Here is a 25,081-nt window from a genome sequence, read left to right on the forward strand (position 1 = left end):
TTAGTACAGTTGGAGGGGAAGGAAGCATCCTTGTTTTTGTGTTTCACATGTTGAAGTAAAAATGCATGTCAGATTTGCAATCTTCACCCCTTTGGATAGTAGACTATTGCTATGAAATTGGCCTACTTCTGTGTCACTTTTGGATCTTGTCCCTCCTCTTCCCTGACTGCACTGTGCTATTTGTCAAAGCACTTTAAGCCTGCAATCTTATGCAGACTTGGGGAAAAGTCCCACTGAATTCAAATTGGACTACTTCAAAGAAAACATGCATAGCAGTGGGCTGCAAGCTAACTGAAGCAATGGGTTGCAGTGGGGCCGGCAGAGACTAAATTTCCTTTTAGGAGAAATGAACTTTCCTGACCCTCCCCCAATGCAGCCCATCAGTCTCTATGAAATGCTCCTTCAGTGGGGTAGGGGACCCAAAGGAACAACATGAGAGGGGCCTACACTGGAAAGGAGAAAATTGGTAGATACTTAGACTGGATCCAACCTAGAAAGCTATAAGCTAGCCTTATTTGATTATTTACAACTTTTTTTGACCAGTCACAATTTCAGCTTTACTACTACATTACCAGAACAGAACAAGATTTCACTAATGTTATCGTCACCACCACCACCAAATAAATCAGTTTTACTTAGGGCCAAAATAGATGTTATGTTATCCATGGATGCCCATGCCATTTTAGAGAAAAATATGACCATTTAAAAAAAGCTTCAAGGGTTGGTCCTGATTGGTTCTGCAGCACAGTGGTACCAGGCAGTCTTGTTCTCCCCACACATACCCTTTTTAGGTGCTGAAACAGCCCTCCCCCCATGAGCAGGGGGGAACATGCTCTCCTGGTTCCACCTACTAGATGCCAATCAGGATTGAGCCCTCACAGCATTTTAAATGGCTGGATTCTTCTCTAAAATGGCACTGCAGGGTCAGACCCATGAACACCATGATGTCTAGTTTGGCCCTTACTTACATGTTTGCCACTGTAAGATGGCATCAGTCTTTGTGGAGTGTGGTTCTCTTTGCATTCAAATGACTCCAGCTCTCAGAAAAGTGAAACCCGAGAGCCTACCCATCCCACAAGTTCTCCTGCGTGTGCCAGAGAATTTAGGGAGATAGGGTTGCCTCACCACACACCCAAATGATTGGAGCATCAAAAATTGAGGACAGAAGTGCCATGGGAAGAGGCAACAGGCATGACTTGAATCTGTTGTCATAACCTCTCAGACCTGCCCAGCTGCCACACCACCTGGGCACAAAGCAAGTTCCAATGATGCTGGCAGCATTGCTCCCATTAGTCACAAGAAAGGGAAGCAGTGGATGTCCATTGTTTGCACGACTCATGTTCCCTGGAGGTGCTTGGGGCAGTAAAATGCCTTGAGTGAGCCTTAGAGAGAGCCTTTGGCCTATTATGCATTGGTGTTTCCCCTCGTTTTCACCCTGCATGCCTGTCAGGTTTTCTTTGTCATTTTGCATTCCCATGGCTTTCACCGCGTATGTCCTGGGGGGGGAGGAGTCCATTCTGCATTGTTTTCCCTCCCTTCAGAGCTCAGTTTGCTGCTGTTTACCTGACGTTTTTTGAGTGGTTTTGTGGTGACTTCCACCCTTGCTTCGTTTCCAAGCTGAAGGTAATTCAAAAGCATACAGATTCCATCGGATTTTTCTCCCCCGCCCCTCCTCCACCCACACTGAGGGCATTCTTCCCAGTCCTTATTGGTCAGTTTCTTGCTGGGCATGTTTCTTGAAATAGGAGATTTTTCAATCTGTATTTACTCTCGGGTAGCCATTTTATAGCAAATTAGCAGTTTGCCTCCCTTCATTGCTGTACAAGTTCCACTACTGCGTAGGTTTTCCATCTTTTAATTCTTTTTAACAATATGAGTTTTTCACGAATCTTGGATCACTGGAGAAAAAATCATGGGCAGGGAGTGCTTTAAAGGGTTTGGCTAGAGGTAGCGTGTTCAACGTTAAAATGGAGGTCTCCCCCACAAACGATTGCCTGGCTGCCCGCTAGCCCTTTCCCCACTACTTTTCCTCTGATTGGGGTGCTTGCACATGCGATTTCTTTCCCCTCCCCATTTTCTCTTTGGACCCTAGGATCCTCACCTTCCATGGCTCTGGGCACTCACCCCCCTGGCTTAGCGTCATCACCTACCCTCCTGTGCCTACCCCTCATCTTGGTTTTCCAACTTTCCACCCCCCTCCTGTGCTAGACCTCCTGTTAGATCTCCCCTTTTGCACATTAGACCCTAGGATCCTCACCTTTCATGCCTCCTGGCACCCACCCCCATGGTTTAACATCATCATCCCTCCATGTACCAGGCTTCCCATTGGATTTTCATGTGGCTCCAAATGTTTTTCTGCCTTATCTGCCTGCTGGCAGGCTCTCACCATGGCTTGGCAATAAGAAAAGGGAGCTTCACAGCTTTGAAAGCTCCAGGAGAAGAAAAGGGAGCTTCACAGCTTTGAAAGCAGTTCTCCAGGAAGAGGGGGAAGACCGGCATCAGGTCGACTCCTTCCCTTTTTTCACAGTGCCCGATAACACAACAGAGAATTCGTTGACAATAAGAAATGGGAACGTAGCAGCCGCTCCAGTCAGTTTCATTAATGGAACTGAACAAGGAGGATTTAAATGGAAGGAAGTTACTAAACGCTACTGTGCAGCTGCAATTGTGTAATTTTTTAAAAATCTTTGGGCTCCACCCCCCCACATCACAAGTGATGTTTCCCACCCCAAGTAAGCAAACAATGCAGTTTTTGGTTGTAGCTATAGAATAAATAGACTACCAAATAGACACATCAGAGAAAAAAGAATGGTGCATATGGCAGGCACTCAAATCCAAAGTCAAGCTTAAAGGCTTGACTGCTCGGATTCTCCAGAGTGAACATAATGGGCCTTTGTCTCTCTTTCTTGTGAGCAGCACAGAGATCCCTTAGCATTCTAAATTACCTGCCTATGTGAAGAATTTTGCCAGAGGCTGGGTCATTTTCTTAATTCTAGACAGGGGCAGGAAGTTGCCAGAACTAGAAATACTGTATGATTGCCTCTGTTGGCTGTATTTGTGAACTTAGGATAACACTTAAATACTTGACTAGAATACTGAGAAAGAGCTTCAACCTAAATTAAGCTCTGCCCTGTCTGTGACCCCTTGGAACAAGCTTATTGCACACAGACATAAGAACATAAGAGATGCCAATGTTGGATCAGGCCAAAGGCCCATCCAGTCCAACACTCTGTATCACACAGTGGCCAGAAATACCAGTGCCATCAGGAGGTCCACCAGTGGGTCCAGGACATTAGAAGCACTCCCACTGTTGACCCCCCCAAGCACCAAGATGACAGAGCATCACTTGCCCCAGAGTCCCTATCTATACCTTGTGGCTAATAGCCACTGATGGACCTCTGCTCCATATGCTTATCTAATTCCCTTTTGAAGCCGTCCATGTCAGGGAGACAACTAGTCCATGTCAGGCAGACAACTAGCATGTCAGGGAGAAAGCTAGACTAAAACCAACTTTCTGCATGCAGATTTTGACTTTTTTGCTGTTTTATGGTGACCCCATGGGGTTTTCAAGGCAAGGGACATTCAGAGATGGTTTGCTATTGCCTGACTCTGTCATGACCCTGGTATTCCTTGGTGGTATCTTATCAATAATGACCAGGGCCGACCATGCTTAACTTCCAAAATCCAGTGAGATCAGGTTAGCCTGGGCTATCCACATTCGTTCATTGTAAACTTCCCATAATTTATACATTGGCTTGCTGCTTCAAAAATTACAAAATATTACTTCACATATAGTGCTTCCATTTGGAAAATAATGTTTTACCCAAGAGGTAGATCTCTACATGCAGTGATTACACAAACATATACTTTGCTTCAGTACACATTTGAAATGGCCTTCAAATACGGCTCATTTTTCCCCCCAAGGACAGAGACAAACAGTATTCCAAATGTTCACAAGAAGGGAGGAAATCATACATAAAATAGCCTGACATATAAATAGTCTGACATGTTAACATCTTCTTGGTACAAAATCTGAGTTTTCTTCATACAGGAAACTACCAGTCCTGCTGTCTATATCTGTAGAAATGGGATCATCAGGTCTGCTGGTTGACCAGATTCTTGATTTTTAAAAAAGTCATCAGTTCTTTGACTGAGAGCTGTTTCAGAAGAGTAAAGTGACTGAAAGCAACATTTTGCAATAATAACAGAGACCAGAGGGGGGGACAACTGAAACACTGGAATCTGACCTCCCCCCCCCCATCAGAACATGAACATATTGGGAGCCCGGCACTTGATAAATAGGCCCGAGCTACTAGCAGGCTACATGGCAATTCAGCATTGAGCAAATTACGTACAGTCTTTCCATTTCCAGTATCAGCTGTTAGGCAATATGCTGTACACTGCCAATCAAGTTTGCAGGTTCAGCCCCTTCAGCTGGAGAAAGGAGACATATTACCAGCATGTTCTCACAGTTTGACTCTGAAGGCAAAAGACAACAGACAAATGTTTACCCTCGCAATCCCAATAGGTATGCATTTGTGGTTCATACAAAAGTATTCCTGCACTGCAAATAAATGCCACCCGATAGCTTTTCTCCACCACAGACTCAGGGAAAGTTATTGAACTAACATGCTTTGGAATCAATGTAGAGTTCTTGTCTGTTTGGGAGCATCATAATTTACAATCTGTCATGTAAATTGTCCTTTGGTAGTGAAGTATTGATTGGCTAGATAAAGAGAGTAGATAAAAGTATGTTCAGTTTCAACTGAATAAAAATCACTGCTTGTGTACAATCCCTACTTTTCCAAATAACACAGTGGTTTTGTGGTTCAATGTATCTTCCTTATAATATCAGGAAACTGATCTTCAGTAAAACTTATAAAATGCTCAGAACATTACTTTGCACCATAAACGTACTTGGAAGCAAAGAAAATATTTCATATGTTGGCACAGATGGCATGCTCTGATGATCTGCCGTAAAGATTTGGCAGAAAGGTGACTATACCTTTAAGGCTGAAGAAAGGGGTCAGTCACAGGGATGTGAGCAGGTTCACAGTTAACACTGGAACCAGATGGATATGGCGAATCATCTAGCATCTTACAAAACATTACACAAGACCACCCACTGTGTTCTTCCAGTAAAGATTATAAAATTCAGGGCCCGCAAGTTATCATGGGAAGATGAACATTTTGGAATCCCCACCCCTCCCACAATGTCCAGGGTTCCTTAGCTTCTCTGACCTTGTTGGTTTCTGCTCCCGTTACCTTTTTTTCCTCTTTAACAATCAACTACTTTCAACATTTTGTCCTTTCTGCAACATTTTCTGTCTTTATTGGGCTCTTTTTTAGAGGTTTTATTTCCTTTTGGTTAATTTACAAAGTCATATTTTTCTGCATACCTGGGGAATTCACCCATTGTGTAGAGAGCTCTGCCTTGTCTGTGGGTGGTCCCTTTGTACAACTTTCATTATCCACACAGGGGCCAGCCAGGTTATTATTAAATGTAGTGATTATAGTAGAAAGTGAACCCACTGCTTAGGATGTTTGTACTATTATCTAACATCTTTTAAAACTAACAACATGCTTTGTGCTGTGTGGAATGAGAGGGTGAGGGGACAATTAATATAAATGCAAATAGGACGAGCTGGATGGTAGTAGAGAAACAAGGAAAACGTGATAGCATTAGGAACATGCTTCAGGTTGTCCTTGAGGGTGGCAGATAAGGGATCTCAATGAGATAACCAGAAGGATAAGCAGCCTAAGGAATGACAGCTAGTCCACTGGTTACCTTGGCAGCAAGTTCATATAGTACCTTCTGAAAAGGAGCTGTCTGTTACTTTTTTAAAAATTTTGCTGGTAGTTAAGTCTCACATTAATGTGGTATTACACATAACTATCAATTACAGGCAATGTTTCCTGCTTCAGCCTAGATTTTGAGGGGATAAATGAACAAGGTATTTGGTTAGACAGCAAGGGGTCAGAATGTTAAGGTGTTATAGGAGTTTAAGGTAGTGGGCTGGAAGTCAGGACCATATTGTCCCAGAGCTAAACATCTGATGAAGCTATTCTATGCTAAGTTAGACCATAGGGTCTCAGGTGGGGTCTATTCCAGTGCCTGAGGTTCTTTAATTAGAGGTACCAGGGATTGAGCCTGTTAAATAACTTTTAACTGCTACTCAGTTAAATAACCCTAGATTAACATTTCAAAGTGAAATAAAGTATTTGTAAATCAAGCCCTACATTCAGCACTACCTTTGCATTATGTATATTTAAAACACTGAATGAATTACTCAGCCAAGTCAGAATCCAGGGGCTACCTAACTCCTGTTACCACTCTAGGCAGATAAGCTTCCCCTTTCATTGCAGCCATAAAACACTTCAACCTGCTTCTAGTCTTCTACTCAGAAATAATGTCAGGATTGCCTGAAAGCCAGGCCAATTATAGCAAGAATTTCCTAAGATATATAATTTTTCTGGTAAACAAAGAGTAATACTGAGCTTCTAGAAAGGGGGTTATATGGTAATTAACACCTTCAGTTCTCTTTCCAGTAGTCCCCATACTCTCTTTCCATTTGGGGGAAAGCTCTGACTGTCTGAATGCACAAGAACAATAGTACTGAACAGTTTCCAGATGAGAGAAATCCTTCCTTTTTCAGCCACCTCTAAATACTGATTTAGCACTGGTCAAGGATCAGCTGCCAGTTGGCAGAACATGTCAGACTTTGCACTCTACATTTTAAAAAAATTATCACAGTTTATCAAATAACTGCTTCATGTATGACAAAGAAGGACTGTTTAGCTACTCTGTTCACTGTAGCAGTCCAGGCCAACCCACATGAAGTAAAACGCAATGCAAATATCAATGTTTTAGCCCATATTAGTGTGAATTGATTTCATCATAATCTCAAGGTAGTTTACAAAATACATATAAACATATAATAGTCCAATATTTAAAAACACTATACAGCACCAGGATATGTAAAAAACTATGCTTCTGTTAAACAGAGGAACAACACCTTGGTTCTGCCTGATATCCAGAATACGGTCCTCTTCATCAGGGCCTATTCTGTAGGGCACATTATGTGTGTTATCCAGTGGTGCAGAAGACTTGATACTGACAAAGAGAACTGCAGTTTCCTGAATTAGCTGAGAACCTAAGCTTTTTCCAGGACTGCAAATATTAGCTGCTGACAGAGATTCAAGGAACTGCTTCCTTTCACAGGGATCTTCACGCTGACAGGAAACTGGCAGCACAGAGCTAAGAACTTCTTGGGGCTAGTATGTAACACTAGTGTTTTGTTTTTAGGAAGAATATATAGTTAGCCATCACAACTGTATGGCAGATTGAGGAATGGGCTTAAAGGCTCTTCAAAAAGCAAAATTTCAAAATATCATCAGGATTTATATTCTAATTGTGAAGTTGGCCAGATCTGAGGATACTTACATCCCATGATTGGAGATGTGAATACACAAGACAGATCTTTTCACAAACCTGAAAAGGCCCTAGGTTTGCAGGAAAATATGAAATATAAAAAGATACGTCGGAGGGTTTATAAAAACCCCAAAATGATAAACAGAGTATCTGTAGCTTTAAGCAACAGGTTTCCTCTGTGGCCATTGTTAGGCAACCACAGATTCCAGGCTTGGTTCTGTCAGTAAAAGGCAGGGGTAGGGGACAGGGCCCTTTCCAGGCCTGTTTTAGCCTTCGAAGGAGGACTTGTTGGGGCCAGGCCTGGCTAGGTTTGACAGCTCCAGACTAGGAAATTCCTGGAGATGCTATTGAATCTGAGGAGAGCAGAGTTTGGGGAGGGAAGAGGCCTCAGCTGGATATAATGCCACAAAGTCTACCCTCCAGAGCAGCCATTTCCTGCAGGGGGCAGATTTCTGTTGTGTGGAGTTCAGTAGTAATTCTGGGAGATCTCAAGGTCCTACCTGGAGGCTGACAAATCTAGGCCTGACAACAACCTCTGAGTGATTTGATAACACCCAACTTGCATGCCTCAACTAGGTCTACCCGTTTGCTACCCTGTGAAAGCCAGTGTGGTATAGTGGTATAGTTTCAGAGTAGGGTCTGGAAAATCCAGATTTGAATTCCCATCTTGCTGTGAAGGCTCACTGGGTGATTTTGGACCAGTCACATACTTTCAACTTAAGTTACTTCACAGGGCTTCTGTGAGGATAAAAAGGAGAGGAGATTAGTGTAAGCTGCCTTGATCCCCACTGAGGAGAAAGGTGGGGTAAAACTGAAGTAAATAAATAATTAATATAGCTGTAGGTAAATAACAGGTGAATGGCTGAGAATGAGGCAGGGAAGGCAAAAGGATATGGGGGTTGACAGGGGAGGGAAAGTGGAAATAGTGTGGAGAGGGGCATAGAGGGAGAAATGAGGTGTCACCTCACAAGTTCTTGAGAGTTCCCTACCATGCAAGTGGGCCTGGCTGAGTGGCCAGCCCACACAACTGGGCCACAGTTTTGCTAGGTAGATGCTGCCAGGTGGGGAAAGTGCAAGCTTAAGACACATGGGCAGATAAAGATAGATTCGCTGTTGGATGGCAAGGTGTTATGTATTGGGACTGGAACACTCCAGGACTGTTTTTACCAGAGACTGGCTGAGTTTGGAGCTCTAGAACAATAGCCCACCAGGACTTTGCAGGTGACCAATGAGGAAGTTATGGGTCTGACAATAGCCTATCGTTAGCAGTTGTTTGGGGAGTGGGTGGTGTTTGCATGCTATTTGAACAAGGCCATTGCTCTGGGTCTTTGCATTGTTCTGGCTGAATCACTAGTAAAGCAGAGCTGATCACTCAGCTTGGGGTCGGACCATCCATGGAACCCAGTATTTAACACAAGGAGATAGGTTTACCAACTCCAGGTTACAAAACAGCTGGAGAGTTGGACATGGAGCCTGGGGATGGTGGGGTTTGACAAGGGGAGGGAGCTTTGAAGGGTATAATGCCATAGACTCCAGCCTCCAAAGCAGCCATTTCCTCCATAGGTACCAGGGTTGCCAACCACCAGGTGGGGGCTGGATACCACCTGGAATTACAACTCATCTCCAGATGACAGAGATTAGTTCCACTGGAGAAAATGGCTGCTTTGAAGGATGGGTTCTGTGGTATTATACCCTGCTGAGGTCACTTACCTCCCCAAACCTCTTCTCCCAAGGCTCCACCCCAAATTTGTAGGAATTTCCCAACATGGAGCTGGCAACTCTAAGTAGAGAAAGGAAGCCTTTTGGGTTCCCGCTTGTATATTCTAATAGAGAAGTGTTTCCCCATCTGAGGATACTTAAATACAGAGACTGGAGTGGTGAACAGACAAGACAGATCTTTTGACAAACCTGAAAAATGCCTCAGGTTTGTGGAAAAATGAATACTTCAGGGGTTTCAAAAACTCCAAAATGATAAAAACAATACTTGTATCTTTAACAAACAGATGCTCTCAGTGGCTGTTGCCAGGCTACATTTATGGCTGCGAGAGTTGGACTATAAGGGAGGCCGAGCGCCGAAGAATAGATTCTTTTGAACTATGGTGCTGGAGAAGACTCTTGAGAGTCCCTTGGACTGCAAGAAGATCAAATCAGTCAATCCTAAAAGAAATCAACCCTGACTGTTCCCTGGAAGGCCAGATAATGAAACTGAAGCTCAAACACTTTGGCCACCAAATGAGAAGGGAGCACTCACTGGAGAAGACCCTGATGCTGGGAAAGATTGAAGTTCAAAGAAGACGGGGACGGCAAAGGATGAGATGGTTAGACAGTGTCATAGATGCAACTAACATGAAACTGAGCAAACTTCAGAGGGTGGTGGAAGACAGGAGGGCCTGGCATGATCTTGTCCATGGGGTCGCGAAGAGTCGGACTCGACTGTATGACTGAACAACAACAAAAAATGCTGTTGCTCTACAGTGGAAAAGTAAACAGAGACCAAATAAACAGAACTGGCACACAAAGCTATGGAATATGTACATGATGGCAAGAATTACAGAGTGTTAATGATTCCTACTCTCAAAGAACACTAAGTAGTAAAAGAAACTTGTCAACATGGCATTCATCAATCAGCAGTAGAGTGGAGAATGCAAGAACAAATAACAGATTATGGCCTCGGTCACACGAGAGGTTTTGGGCCGGGAGAGGGACGGATCGGGGGCACATCAAACGGGCGCGATCCCACAGCAATATCTGGAAAGCGTGGCTCGCCCGTTCCCGATCCGGCCCTTCCACCCAAAACCCCGCATTAAAAATAAACCACCTACCTAGGTGTTTCTTCGGGAAAGGGCGCATCAAGGCCGGCCGTGGGATTACCGGCGCGTCCTTCCGCCGGCGCATCCCCAGCTCCTGGCCAAACTGTGCATGCTCAGACATGCGCAGTTCGGCAGCCTCCCCCTCCCGACTGTCGCTTCCTCCCCGGCATCTATTTTGGTGCGGCTTTTAAAAGCTGCTCTTTGCCCGGGTTTTTTTCCTGCCGTGTGGCAGGGACCTATGTTAACAATAATTAATACAACTAAAATGTAAATAATTCAGAAGCATTTAAAATATGATTTTAGTTTATTACTGGTATACTCTATTGCAACTAAAGAACTGCAGTTTGTTTATTTAAACTACATTTGCCCCCTAAACTTCCTCAAACAGATCACATAATTATAGAACCTAATTTCAAAGTACAGGCAATGCTAATACACAGTAGATGTCAGAACAATCAAAATGACTTATAACCAGGTCAGTAAAATCTACAGTATGAATGAGCTTCAGAGATACAACTTAAAACAGGGTATTACTTGATTACACCAAAATCCTGCTAGAAAAGAACAGTTTTAACTATCCTGCTAAAGATCGGGGGGGGGATGGGACCCAATGTATATCACAGATAAATATTTCCATAATCTCAGTGCCACCACTAAAAAGCCTTGTCATATGTGACTACCTACTGGATGTTTACTGACAGTGATACCAAAGCACTGTCCTGTTAGGCTGATGTGGAAGAAGGGTTTTTCTCTGAGGGGTTTTCTCAAGGGTTTTTCTCTTAATATAAACTATTTGGCAGAATAATTACAAATCAACCCTAATAACTTCATGGAATATAAAGAGCATAGGACCGCACAGGACATCTCTGTTTCCGCTGCTGCTGCTACTGCTTTCAGAATCCAAATTTATGAACATCACTTCACTGCCCCCATGCTTTTAGTATTATTATTAGCTGTATTCCCAGTAGTAGGACTGGGTATGGTTGCCAGGTCCCCTCCTCACTCCAGGGATTTGGGGGGCATTCTGGGGGGGGGGATGTCCCCAAGCCCTGCCCCCAAAGAGCAACCACCCACCCGGCCACACTTCTCCCTACCCTCCTGCCAGATTTAAAGGGCTTCAGCTGATTGGAGGGGACCCTTTAAAGGGTCTTTTTGTGAGCGGGGTGTGGGCCATGGTGCGTGGGGCCAGGGGAAATCAGCTCTGCTCACCGCACCCACCACACACACTCAAAGGGTCTTTTTGCAAGCCGGGCATGCCACACAACCTCCCCCTCCCTCCCTCCTGCTAGATTTAAAGGACCCTCCAGCTGGTCGGTGGGCCACATAGTTCCCACCAATCAGGTGAAGCCCTTTAAATTGGGCAGGAGGGGAAGGAGAGGGGTGGCCAAGTGAGTGGTTGCTCTTGGGGGCAGGACTTGGAGTCAGGGCTTCCGCAGCTGGCCAGCTGGCTCCTACACTAGAGGTGACACTACACTGGTGGGGGTGAGGCATCCCCCATCCCCAACTCCCATTTCCAACACAAAACAGCAGTGACAGTGTTAACTCACTTTCTATTGTTTCTTAATAAAAAGAGCCATTTTGTCCCCACATCACCATCATATGTAAACAAGTTGGCAATCACAAAAGATGCCCAATTCACACTTACTGCTGCTGTGACTGGAACTAGATAGCTAAAGGAAAATTCACACATTCAACTCTTCTTTTGTGCCTGCCTCCAGAATGAGTTAGTCCAATGAATGAAAATGGGAGAGAAGACAGATGCAATTTGGCTGGCTTGGACTGCACTGTGCTCATTCATGCTATTTCCTGGGAAAAGAGAGAGATTTCTGGCTGTATAAGCAGTATCAGCCTCAGGGTGTAGCAATCTGAGCAAAGGACTCAATGATCTAGTTTCAACTTTTAGGCTGGAATCAAACCTTTCACTTAATTTGTTTTACTTTCCATAATATGTCTTCAGTTCAGGGGGATGACAGTAGCTAACTGGGAAACTATTAATCAAGATCAATCATTGGCATGTTTTCACCTAGTATTTATGATTAAACAGGGGCAGTTATCCAAGGGTTATCCATGGCCCAGAAGGTAGGGTTGCATGGCAACCAGCAGGAGTTTGAGGGGTGGGCCATGGGGGATGTGGCATTGCATGCACCATGACATCACCTCCAGGAAAACCGGAATTAATGTCATGTTACTCTAAGAATTGCTGAAAACTCTATGGTAAAGCCATAGAGTTTTCAGAAATTCCTAGAGCAACATGGCATCACTTCTGGGTTTTCCACAGAACTGATGTCATGCTATGTGTGACCCCAGTGTTTGTTTTTTTCTCCCACCACTGCTTGGAGTAGCAGCGGACAACAAGGGTAACTCTGCCAGGAGGTGATTAGTATACCTTGCTTGGGGCACCAAAATACCTTGATTCAAGAGAAGTTTATTCCCATCCTCCATAATACTAGCACTCAGGTGATGGGCAAAGTTTCAGGACAGACAAAATGAACTCAACAATTTATTCTACAATCATTTATTTATTTAGATATCTATATCCTGTTTTTCTCCCCAATGGGGAGGCCCAAAGAAACTAACATTGGTCTGCTCTCCTCCATTTTATTCTCACAACAATCCTGTGAGGTAGGTTAGACTGAACTGGTGAACTGTAGAATTGACTCGCTGTGGAAGTAGTGATGGCCACAAGTGGCTTTAAAAGGGGAATAAACAGGTTCATTAAAGATAGGTCCATCACTGGCTACTATCCATGGTGATCGAGTGAACCTCCATATCCATAGTCAGAAAACTTTAAATACTAGCATCAGGGGAAGGCCCTGGCCTCTATGACCTGTTTGTTGGCCTTCCATGGCAACTGATTGGCCATTACATGAGACAGGATGCTGGACAAGATGGACCATGGGTTTCATCCAGCAGGGCTCTTCCAACGAGATCGGGCGTGTTCAGGGTGGTATGGCCGTAGGCTAGCAGGGCTCTTCCTATATTCTTATGTTCCAGCCAAGCCCTCCAAGCAACTTTCTGAGGTGGTACACTGAGGAGAATGCTGATGCACCACAGGGCTCAGCTGCTCAACTCCCAGCCATCAATGGCCTGGGAGGTGATGGGAATCCCTGGCTTGATGGCTGGGTCTAAACCAAGCCACTGCTGCAACATTAGTGGCATGAGTTCAAAAGTCTATTGGTGTACCTTGCTTGGGGAACCAAATACTCTGTATTTGCTTTGGTCATAAAAGACACTGTGCTTTTTTCCATAGTACAAGCATCCCTATGTCTCTATATAGAGAAAGGCATCATTTGATATCACAGACTTGCAGATTAAAATCAGAATATTATAACGTGCTTGGCTGAACATTTTCTGAGAAGGTTCATTAGACTAATGTTTTTGACAGAGCCTGAACAGATTACTTGGCTTTCAAGTCAGGTTTACCATCAGGAGATTCTGTGTATCATTGCATTTCATTTTGCTCTTGCCACTTTCATGTATCTATTCCTCATATTAGAGAATGTTGGTTTCTCTTAAGGACACACACACACATTTATCCTTTTATCCTCTCATCTTTTTCTGTTGATTATGCACTTGGATTAGGTTTACAAAATGGTGGAGATGGTAGAGTACTGCAATAGACCATAGAAAAGTAGGCATTTCTACTTACGAAACATGTAGACATCTTTTCCTTTTCCCACTGCAAACCAGTTTTACACTGTTCAAGAATCTTTCACTCTGACCACAATTATTCCTCCAAGAAAGGAGACAAAAGAGTATTTCTCAAATGTATGTATGGCTGTTAAAGATGACTGTTAACAAACACATTTGAGATCACCCTCTGAAGCCAAGCAACATAAACACACATACCCAAATTTCCAATCAGTTGTCATTTTTAAAAATTAAATTTAAAAAGTAAGGTAAAGGATGAACATATTGAACATCACAAAATGTTACTCTTTTAAAATGAACTGGACTCCACTTTCCTTAACTAAAAGTTCCACCATCTCAAAATTGCCTTCCTCTGTTCTAAAACACACACACATTTTCTCTAGAGAGAATATGGGTTTATATTTTTTTAAGGAGAAAGCAAGTCTTCCCCCTGTGACAAGGCCTACTCACCCTCCCAAGCAAGGATTCTTTTCCCTTCATTAGGTTTAAATGGTTACCCACCTACCAAACCAGAATTGGAACATAATCACTGTAGAGGAAATCAGTTTAGACATTTATACCTGGATAGACTTATTTGTTGAGAAACGCCCCATTGATTCCAGTACAGTACATCTAATTTTAAAGTCTGTATGTTAAGAATTGCAGCTGAGAGGCTTGAGAATGTTACCTGGCTACTTCAACATTATCAGCTTGCCCAACTCTGGCCCTTTCTGCATGCATTTTTACTCCATACCTGATCCTGTTTGCCTTTACTCTGGATTCAGAGCTTGTAATTCTGCACCTCTGGTTTTCCCTCTGGAATTGCAAAGTATCCAGATTATGTATTGTGCATTACTCTGAGAAAAGTCACCCAAGTTCAATTGTGGGCAGCATACTCCATGCCCCAGCCTTCCACAAGGTATTTTTCTCTCCCCCATCATCAGTAAAATGATACTTGGGGGCAATTGTCATCCAGGACTTGGAGTACTGTTCATGCATCAACAGTACTAAAAAGCATTAATGCATGGCCCTGAAGTACATCGAAACATGTGTGATAGTAGATTTTGCATTATACAGGAAACAAAGCAAATGTTTGCTAAAAGAACAACCCCTGCACTGCTCAGTGTCTGGTGGCCGGGATCATGGTTCCTGTGGGGGATGACATTTAAAGATTTTGGATAACATGGGAGCTGTGGGCCGCCATGTGTGTTGCAGCTGCAGTTCAATGCAGGAATAACCACCACATCCCAAGAGGAGAGCCATTCCCAAACTTGAAGAACAAGCCTCTCCATCCACCCCCATACATTTTGAAAATTCACTGCATCATCTGCCAAAGCTTGATTTATACACCGTTCATACGTTTGGGGGGGGGGAGTCACCACGATAGACTTGAGCATGAAGTGAAAACCAATGAACCAAAGAAGGGATAGTGCAGTGGTGTTGCTTGTATGTCGCTTAAGGGTGCAGGGCGGCTGAAAGCTACTCTCAAGATACCTTCAGTGGATGGCTGCCACAGAACCCACGCTTCAAAGCCGGCTCCAGTCTGAACGCAATTACACTCATGGAAGGAAATCATCAGAAAGTGTCAAATGCAAGTCACTTCTGTGGGGTGCTCAGTGGCACTCCAAGGCGGCAGATCCATCGTGGGTGGGACTGCATCATTGTGGATGGAGACATGGGCCAAGACAGCCCCTTAAGGGCAGGGATGAAAAATCCAAAGGGACAAAAAACCATTTGTGCAAACAAAAGGGCGGCTGAAAGCTACTCTCAAGATACCCTCAGTGGATGGCTGCCACAGAACCCACACTTCAAAGCTGGTTCCAGTCTGAACGCAAGTACACTCATCCAAGGAAAGGTGTCTTGCAACATCGCAGCTTCCAATCATCGGAAAGTGTCAAATGCAAGTCACTTCTGTGGGGTGCTCAGTGGCATTCCATGGCGGCAGATCCATTTTGGGTGGGACTGCATCATTGTGGATGGAGACATGGGCCAAGACAGCCCCTTAAGGGCAGGGATGATAAATCCAAAGGATTTCTTCTGCATTAGAACTACTCCAGCGTGGAATGGGGATGTGTGGGGGGAGTCTGCAGCAAAACAGCATTCAGAAAACCCAGGGAAACAGCAGAAGGAAACCAAACTGAGAGATGAGCAATGCAACCCAGTGGAAATGCAGAGTGAACCTTGGAGGCAATGCAGAATTAAAAATATAAAGTGAGTCAAAAGCAAGAGGCAATGCAGAAAGAAAAGTATATTGTGAAGCAACACAGCTGTGAGTGTAGGGGAATAACCCAGTACAGAAAGGGCCTCTCTCAAATTCTTTCAGGCCTTCACATTCGATAGCTTGCTTTAAATTGTTTAAAGTCACTTACAAACTTACAAGTAACTTACAAACACTGCGATGGTTAACATTGTCTGCGCATCCCAGAGATGGAAAACACCACATATATGACAAAGATTAAACTGGATTTATCATTGTAGGACTGCCTCCTCCAGTACTATCCAGCCCACCAGTTAAGATGCTCTTTCCAAGCCATGGTAATGCTCTCTGTGTCTCCACTAGCAGAGCTAGTAGTTTACAGACAGGGCTTGGTAAGTGTTGGCACCTCACCTTTAGATGCACTCCCCCTTGAGGCTCACCTGGCTCTTATTTTACTGTCCTTTAGACACTAGGTGAAAACATTCCTGTTTACTCAAAATTTTAATTGAAGTATTCCATCTTTTTAAGCTGCTTTTATGGTACACTTTGAGACTGAGGGATGTTTTGTGGGTATGATTTTAAGCTCTTTAATATTAATTTTGTGGTAGTTTTTTACTCATCTTGTATTTCTTTTCACTTTGTGAGCCACCTCAAGCAAGTCTCTGGAGAGGCAAGTCATTTCTAAATAAAGCTGATCTGCACATGTAACACTCACATACACCCATTACTGCAAATTATCCCATATACTATGTTGCCCAATGGCATTCTGGTGTGTGGGGGGAGGAGTGCATTTACTTGACAAAATGAAAAACATTTTCACCACTAGCATATTAGAAAGTGCTTTAATGGAAGACTGTTGATGGCCATTTACTCCAAATGTTTTGATGATCTCAATCACTGTTCTCTCAAAAAATGCAGGGATGCCAGCCTCCAGGTGGGACCTGGGAAGGGATGGGCATGAACCAGAAGAATGCAGTTCAGTTCGTGGTGCACTCAAGAACCGAACCATGGACTGTGAGGGACAAAAAACCATTTGTGCAAACAAAATCAGTTTGGAAAGTTCATGATGCAGTAGAACGCCTCCCCCCCTCCCTGGCATACTAGCAAACTCACAGCAGATCTCCAGCTGACCCTCCTCTACCTGCCCTCCACGTTTGGTGAGGATTGGATTTATGGAGTCCGAGTTATGCCCCCCCCCCAAGAAAGTGACCCCAGAAAAATGCTTTTTGAGGAAATGAAGTGGAAGATCAGGAGGTTCAGGAGTGTACTCACTGCCTCCCCTGGTATGCTAGAGGCACCAAACTTGCAGCACATCTCTGGATCACTCTCCTCCACCTGCCCTCCAAATTTGGTGAGGATTGGATTTACAAGGTCTGAGTTACGCCCCCCACCCCACCCCAAATAGGGTGCCTTCATAGTCCATTGTTTCCAATGGGGGAAAGGCAAAAAAAAGCAAGGGCAGATGTCCAGCAGAACAGAAACAGATTCAAAGTCCCCAAGAATCTCTCCAGTAGAAACTGAGGGGGGGGGCATTTTGCCAACCCAGCAGAACCAGGGCAATGTCCCCTGTGACCACCGGAGACCCAAATCAGTGTGCAATGACATATGTAGATGTGGTGGCTCCACGCCCTGAGAAATAAGTACATGTGATGGCTCAAAAGCCCTGAGAAGTAATTAGACCTGGTGGCTTGAAGCCCTGAGAAGTAAGTAGACCTGGTGGCTCAAAACCCTGAAAAGGGAATAGATGTGATGGGTTGAAAGCCCTGAGAAGGGAGAAGAAGTAGTGGGTAGGAAGCCAGGATAAATGGTTAGATGTGGTGGCTCAAAGCCCTGAGGAGGAAGTAGACGTGGTGGCTCAAAAGCTTTGAGGCCACCCCTGACACCCAAAACCCAAAGCACGCAATGACGTATGTAGAGCTGGTAGCTCGAAGCTCTGAGAAGGGAGTAGACGTGGTAGGTCAAAGCCCTGAGACAGAAATAGACATGGTGGGTCAAAGCCCTGAAAAGGAAGTAGGTGTGGTCGCGCAAAAGCCCTGAGTCCACCCCTGATACCCAAACTCCAAAGTGTGCAATGACATATTTAGACATGGTGGCTCCAAGCCATAAGTCCACCTTAACACAAACCAGTGTGCAACAACGTATGTTGATGTGGTGGCTAGAAGTCCTGAGAAGGAAGTGGACATGGTGGGCAGCTTGAAAGCCCTTAAAAGGAAGTAGACGTGGTGGGTCGAAGCCCTGTGATGGAAGTAGACAAGGTGGATCAAAACCCTGACAAGGAAGTAGACATGGTGGCTCAAAAGCCCTGAGAAGAAAGTTGAGGCACGAATGCCAGGTGGATTTAAAGGGCATGATCAGACAACAACATCTGGGAGGCATCCCGCAGCCATCGGCAACCCATTCTGCTCCACCGCAGAAGTGGACTAAAAAGACACCAGGGAAAATCTGGTAGTAAATGGGTTGCAACGGGCCACGGACGGACTTTCCTGTATCTGATCGCTCCACTGCACTCTCATGGCGTCGGGATAGCCTGATCAGGCCATCTCGATTCCGTGCCGCTGTTTCCCCCCCCCCTTCGCAGAATGTGCATCATCGCAAACTCCATAGGGAGCCCTCAGTGCAGAGATGCGATTAATCAATTCCTCGTTTAAGCGCATCAGAAACAAACAGCAAAAAAAAAACCTGAGTCACCCGCAGTTGTGTTTGATCACACAGTGGCAGGCTGTGCCCGCAGCTTCCAAGTACTGTGTGATCACGCAACTGCAGGTCAAATTCCTCCGGAGGAAATAGCCTCACTCCCCCCCTGTTTTGTCTGGTGCATGTGACCATGATCTAAATAGCCTATCGTTGGGAGTGGGGTTTGTTTGAGTGTGGCAATTGCATGCTATTTAAACAGGGCTACGGCCCTGGAGTCTTGTCTTGTTCTTGCTGAAATCACTAATAAAGTAGAGCTGATCACTAGACTTGGGGTCTGCTCATCCATGGAACCCACTATTTAACAGCACCCAATTGCCCTTTCCCCCTTCCCACTGCAGCCTCCTAAGCCACGTGACTTTCATTCCATGTGATTCCTGCAACTCCAGGAATAAGCAGTGCTGGAGTTGCAAAGGACTGCTGGGGGGAGGGAAAAGCCATTAAGATTGACAGTACTTGCATGTTCCTTTCACTAGATCCAACCTATACTTGGTTTTTTAAAATCCCATTCATCTTTTTGGTAATATTGTATAATACCTCATCTTCGAGCATATTATTGAAATGACTATCTTTGATGCCTCTTCAGTTCTGGCAACAACTTGGTTTAATTCATGTGTTCAGCATTTTCATTTTGTTGGTAGTTAGATATCTCCCTCATGAATTCAATTACATAAATTTAAATTTAAACTTAAGATTCACATTCAGTATACAAATGTACATTTTAAATTCAAAATTTATCTTGGAGTATTCACATATTTTGAAGAACTTAAGATTCACATTCAGTATACAAATCTACATTTTAAGTTCAAAATTTATCTTGTTCACATATTCTGAAGTCATACATACATACATACATACATACATACATACATACATACATAACACGTTTCAAGTAATAACTGAAAGCTGGTCAAGTGGGAGATGAAAATTATCCAGACAGAAACCTAAAATCAAAATGCGAAAAGCAAACCCAGATCCAGCTATGGCTATAGTCACACTTGCAGGTCATTGCTTAATTAATCTGACATCAAGTTATAACTTGTATGTGTGAAATAGCCATCTCAAACACCACAAACCAAGATTTCTTCTAATAAACAATACTTTTCAATGAAGATAGTTAACTCATTAAACTTCAAGCCATTAAGCAACCAACAGTGCAAACCTAAGCATATATACTTAGAATTCCCACAATGTTGAATAGTGCTTATTCTCAGGCATAGGATTATATCCCAATTCATAAATATACACATGTATTCTGTCCCCCTGACATTGTGGACCATGTGCACACATGCACACATGTACCTACAGTATACCATCTATTGAGAATGCACTATTTATATTAACAGAATTTGCACAAAAACACATACATTTGGTAAAATCCTTGGAGATGGTGACAAATGGCAATTTTGTGTGCTTTTGCTTTAAAGTTAATCCCATAGATTTCAGTGAAACTTTCATGAATGCAAATATGCACATAGAATATGTCTGCCTTGTTGTCTCACACTGACTGTTATTTTGATTTTTGTTTAAGTTCATCATCACATCTTCCTCTTTGTCTTTGCCCTGCTCTTTCTGCAATATGCAAACGCCAGTCTAGGAATAATAAAGAACAAGAGACACAAGGAAAACTAAGCAATATGTCTTTTCATAAATTCTTTCATTCAGACACTGACTGAACCCAAATCTGCATCATTTCAACAAAGCTGCTATCTGATACACCTTCCAGCCAATGGACTTAACCAACCCTGAGTTGGACTACTTGTCAATGCCCCAGCCTGCTATTTCAAGTTGCAAATTTGTATAGACAATAGTTGTGCCACCATCACCAAGTTGGAAAGTTGGTATTTCTTTGGAGAAATAGAAAGTTCTCTGAAACTAAACATGGAAGGAGACACAGTAAGCTACTCAGCATGACAATCAGTCTGGGCCAGGTGCAGAGTGTACCAGAAACCTAGTTATACTAAATTAAATAAATGAAATATGCCTGTAAATCTGACTAATCCATGCATTCCTTAATGGAATCTTTGACTTCTCTAATAAGAAATACAGAGTTGCTCAGACAGGAGCGTGGCATTCATAATCATCCAAGGCAAATACTTTTGCCTGTAAGACCATGTGCCATATGCATAACTTTCCATATACTCCTGTTAAAGAGCAGCTAAATTATTTTATGAGCCTTCTAGTGGGCTGCCTCAGTCTATCATTAGCTGTTAGGGCTGGCTGCTTACACTCAAAAAAATATGTGTCACAGAATCTTAGTGTCTCTAGCTACTCTAGAGACATGAATTCAACATGGCATCCCTTGCCTAGCATTAATTACACCAGGACATTTATGTCAGAGCTCATACAACAGAGAACAGTAGCTGAATAAATGCAGGTTATGTAATAAACTGGAAAGCAGATCACAGTACACTGGGGAAGGGACGTATAATTTCCAGAGGCAACCCCTTTTAAACAAAGCAACATCTATTGTGACAGGAGAGAGTTTGCAATTAGGCACATTTGTTTTAAAGCCCACTTCTCCTTTTACCTGGGTCATTCGGACAACCTAATTACAGTGGAGAACTTGAACAGCTGGTTTATTTTGTTTTAAGAGGAGGAGAGGGAAGAGTGTTTTCAACAAAGCCCAGTAATCCAGATATCAGAAAATTAATCTCTTAATCTAAACCGTGTGAAAACAGAGTTCCTTTTGACTGTACAAATGCCTGAGAATATTCACGGTACGACATTTTTACAGCTGACATCCAGGCCCTGCAGGAGTGTTTAATTAGGCAGGCAAATGAGCAGAGCCAGAGAGATAGAGGTTGTTTTCTAAGATGGCTTTCCTGCTGGGTTTTGATATTTAGAATTGATTGATGGTGCTCCAGTTCAGGACCCCCAGCCCCTCCCCCGACATACCCTGGAAGCTGGGCACCGTGAAGCTGGCCTCCACCGGCTCCCTGATCCTGATGGCCTCTGAGCTCCACCAAAGGTTCCTGCCAGCCCCACCTTGCCTGCCAGCTTACCCACCCACCTGCCTAGCACTGCTTCCTCACCAGGGATCCCTGTGCTGCCACCAGCTCTGGACTCCCATCCCAGCCTTCCTCCCCAACTGCCAGCCCAGGATAGAGCCGGCAGGGCTGCTGGCAGGCAGGGAAGGGGCGGTGGTGGCGGTGGTGGTGGTGCAGGGAGTCCTCAGAACAGCCCAGAGAGAAGGGGTGGCTGGGCTAGATAGGAAGTCGTGGGGCCTCTGAAGGAAGTCAGGGCCCTGGGACCCAGGAGGCCCCACTGTAGCTATACATATACATGTTGGTTTCTCAAACAGGCCTAATAGCACACACAGGACTATTTAAGGTTAGGAAAATAGTGCAGGGGAAAGGCTGAGGCCCTTTCTCTACATGTGCTGCAGTCATGATGTTTATTAGACTTGGGAACTGAGAAGAACTTACAACTCCCATGTCACTGTTACACAGGAGACAAGAGTGGAGACCCTGGACACAAGCCATGTACTTGATAATGTGTGAAGTGATCATGACTGTATTTTTTGGTAAATTAATAGTCCAGTGACACCTTAAAGACTGACAACATTTATTCCAGCATGAACTGAAGAAGTGAGCTTGGACTCATAAAAGTTCATGGTGGGATAAAAGTTTTTCATCCTTAAGGTGCCACATTAGTGATTGACAATTTTTCCATTAAACTTCTTTAAATAGCAGCAGAAGGATGGATTGGAACTGCAGTGCTGAGCAAGGGGATGTGTTAACCCTTATGCTGATGTTAACCAGCTCCCTGCTAGCACTATTTGCCCTGGTAGGAAAACAAAGTGTGCATGGTGGGCTGATTTACATTGTGGAAAAGATTAAAACCTTCACCCAGAGCCATAGTACAATCTGAAATAATAGGTATGGAAAATCTGGTTATGGATCCCTTGTCTGGTTTCACCTAAGAAAAGTTGGAGGGGGCTATCTGGAATGCAGAAGTGGCATGAGAAATTGTGTACTTCACCCTTTCTCACCCACTGCTTTTCCATTACAACTCTACCTGTCTCCTCCTGTGTGTTGCAAATACGATCTCCTGACAGAGAAAAGAGTTGCCTGGGGTGATGGAGTTGAAGAGTTAAACAGCTGGGAAGAGAAGTTTTAGGAACCCCCCTCCTACCCACTTCCTGTTGGTTCCCTGCTCCAGAATCACCCCTTCCTGATGCTGATGCTCCTTTTAGGAAGGAGCCATTGAGGTTTTATTACTCACACTAATATTTCAGGTGTAATATTTGCATAGTACAATTACAAGTTAATCCTGAATATGCAGCTGAGGGTAAAAATGAACCACTGGGTGTTTGTTGGACATTCTGTATTCTTGGTTCTGTATTATTGGAAACTGAACATATATATCATATAACATTATTATTTTTGAAACACAAAACATTAATAGAATGGCCTTATTTTGAACAAATTTCTACCCTCCCTCCTTTTCTCACTCTCGTCATTACACTCTCCCCTCAGACCAGTGCTTTGCTAATTTAATTGGCTGAGGGTAGTGAAGTGGTACAGCATATTTGGTTATTTTCTGAGTCTAAGAAAAACTACAGTTCTTTTAAGTGTCAGAACTTCATAGGGCGGCTGTTGCAGTTTGTATCCAGAAACTTAATTGATTGATAAATAAATCAAGTGTAGCTGTTTAGTAACAGCATTAAATTATTCAACCTATGCTTTGCAAAAGTCCACTTGAGAATAAACCCCAGAATGTTCATTTTATCAGTGGGGACTCAGTAAACTCCAAGGCCTTCTATGCATACTCTCCTTACTTTTGATTTTTCAATCCACAACTTTCTAATTCTACTTAACCACGTGGCCCACTTTTTCTTCAGAGTAATTTGCATTGTGAATTGTGTGAGGTTTCTGCATGTGGTGAAATAATGTGGATTTTCTAATGGGTCAGCTGTTTATCAGGGATGCTGTGGTCAGTGGCATCTAGGGGTGTCTACCCAAATGGAAAATATACCCTAAAAACACCTTATCCATATTTTGGGGTATCTCAGATTTTTCAGAACGAAAAAAAATCTCTGAAAAATATCCTGGATATATTCGGGAATTACCGGCAAAACCAAACAACAGCTGAGGGGCTAGAGCAGATTGCTCCTGCTGCTCAGCTGTTTTTGGGCTTTTTTCTGCAGTCCCTTTAAACAGGGAGTGTTTAAAAGGACTGCAGAAGACCGCCCGCAAAACAGCTGGGGGGGCATAGGGCCCAGAAGGAGAAGGAGGACAAGAGTGCTGACAAATCCCTTTTCACTCTTCCCTGTAGCTATCTGGGCCAGGAAGCAACAGGAGGGTTGCTGTGTGGCGTCATAGTGGGCCAGCTTGATCCTTTGCAATTGATTTTGAATTATCAAAATAAACACTGTATATGACACAAGTCCTGCAAATACAAACAATGTGATTATGTCCCGTGGTATATGTTTGTATTCCAGATGCATGGTCAGTAACCAGAGACAATTTTGTTTCTTTTATAAAATTAGAAAATTAACTGTTGTACTGAATATACAATAACTTCAGCTAAATTGCTAATCAAATTTAATTTTGTACCCCAGGTACATTTCTAATTTGTACCCCAACAATTACACGAGGTGGAGTTAGTTTACATTAATCATGGGGAACAGGGCTCTTTTTGTAGAAAAAGCCCAGCAGGAACCCATTAGCATAATAGGCCACACCCAACCGCAGAAACTCATTAGCATATTAGACCACACCCCATGACAGCACAGCTCATTAGCATATTAGGCCACACCCCCATGTTACGCAGCTTTATTTATATGCTCAGCAAAAACCTTTAATAATGGAAGAAAAGCCACAATCTCATGCAAGTTTCTTTCAGTCACTTGCAAACACTCCAGCAAGTGGTACACATTCTGCATGCTCCATGTTTCACAGGGCTAGCAGATCTGCTATCTGGAAAAGACATCCTCCCTTCTCTAGTAAATTATGAATAACCTGACCCTTTGAGAGAGAGGTATGCCTAAAACAGAGTTACACACATGATGCATATAATAACATTAAATAATATTAAATACATAACCAAGTTGCCTTCTTCAAGTGAATAAAAGCTAAGCTTTGCCTGTTGCTGTGAGCAAGACATTTCCCTGGGCTTTTTTTCTGGGAGAACATGCCAGAACAGAGTTCTGGAACCTCTTTGACAAATTATTTTTAAAGGACCGGTTGAAGACATCAGCCCCGGTCACACATAAGGGTTTGGGCCGGGAGAGGGACAGATTGGGTGTGCTGCAAACGGGCGCGATCGCACCGCAACATCTGGGAAGCGGCGTGCACCCATCCCCGATCCGGCCCT

The sequence above is a fragment of the Gekko japonicus genome, unplaced genomic scaffold (assembly GCF_001447785.1).
Source record: "Gekko japonicus isolate JY-2015 unplaced genomic scaffold, Gekko_japonicus_V1.1 scaffold242, whole genome shotgun sequence".
Taxonomy (NCBI): domain Eukaryota; kingdom Metazoa; phylum Chordata; class Lepidosauria; order Squamata; family Gekkonidae; genus Gekko; species Gekko japonicus.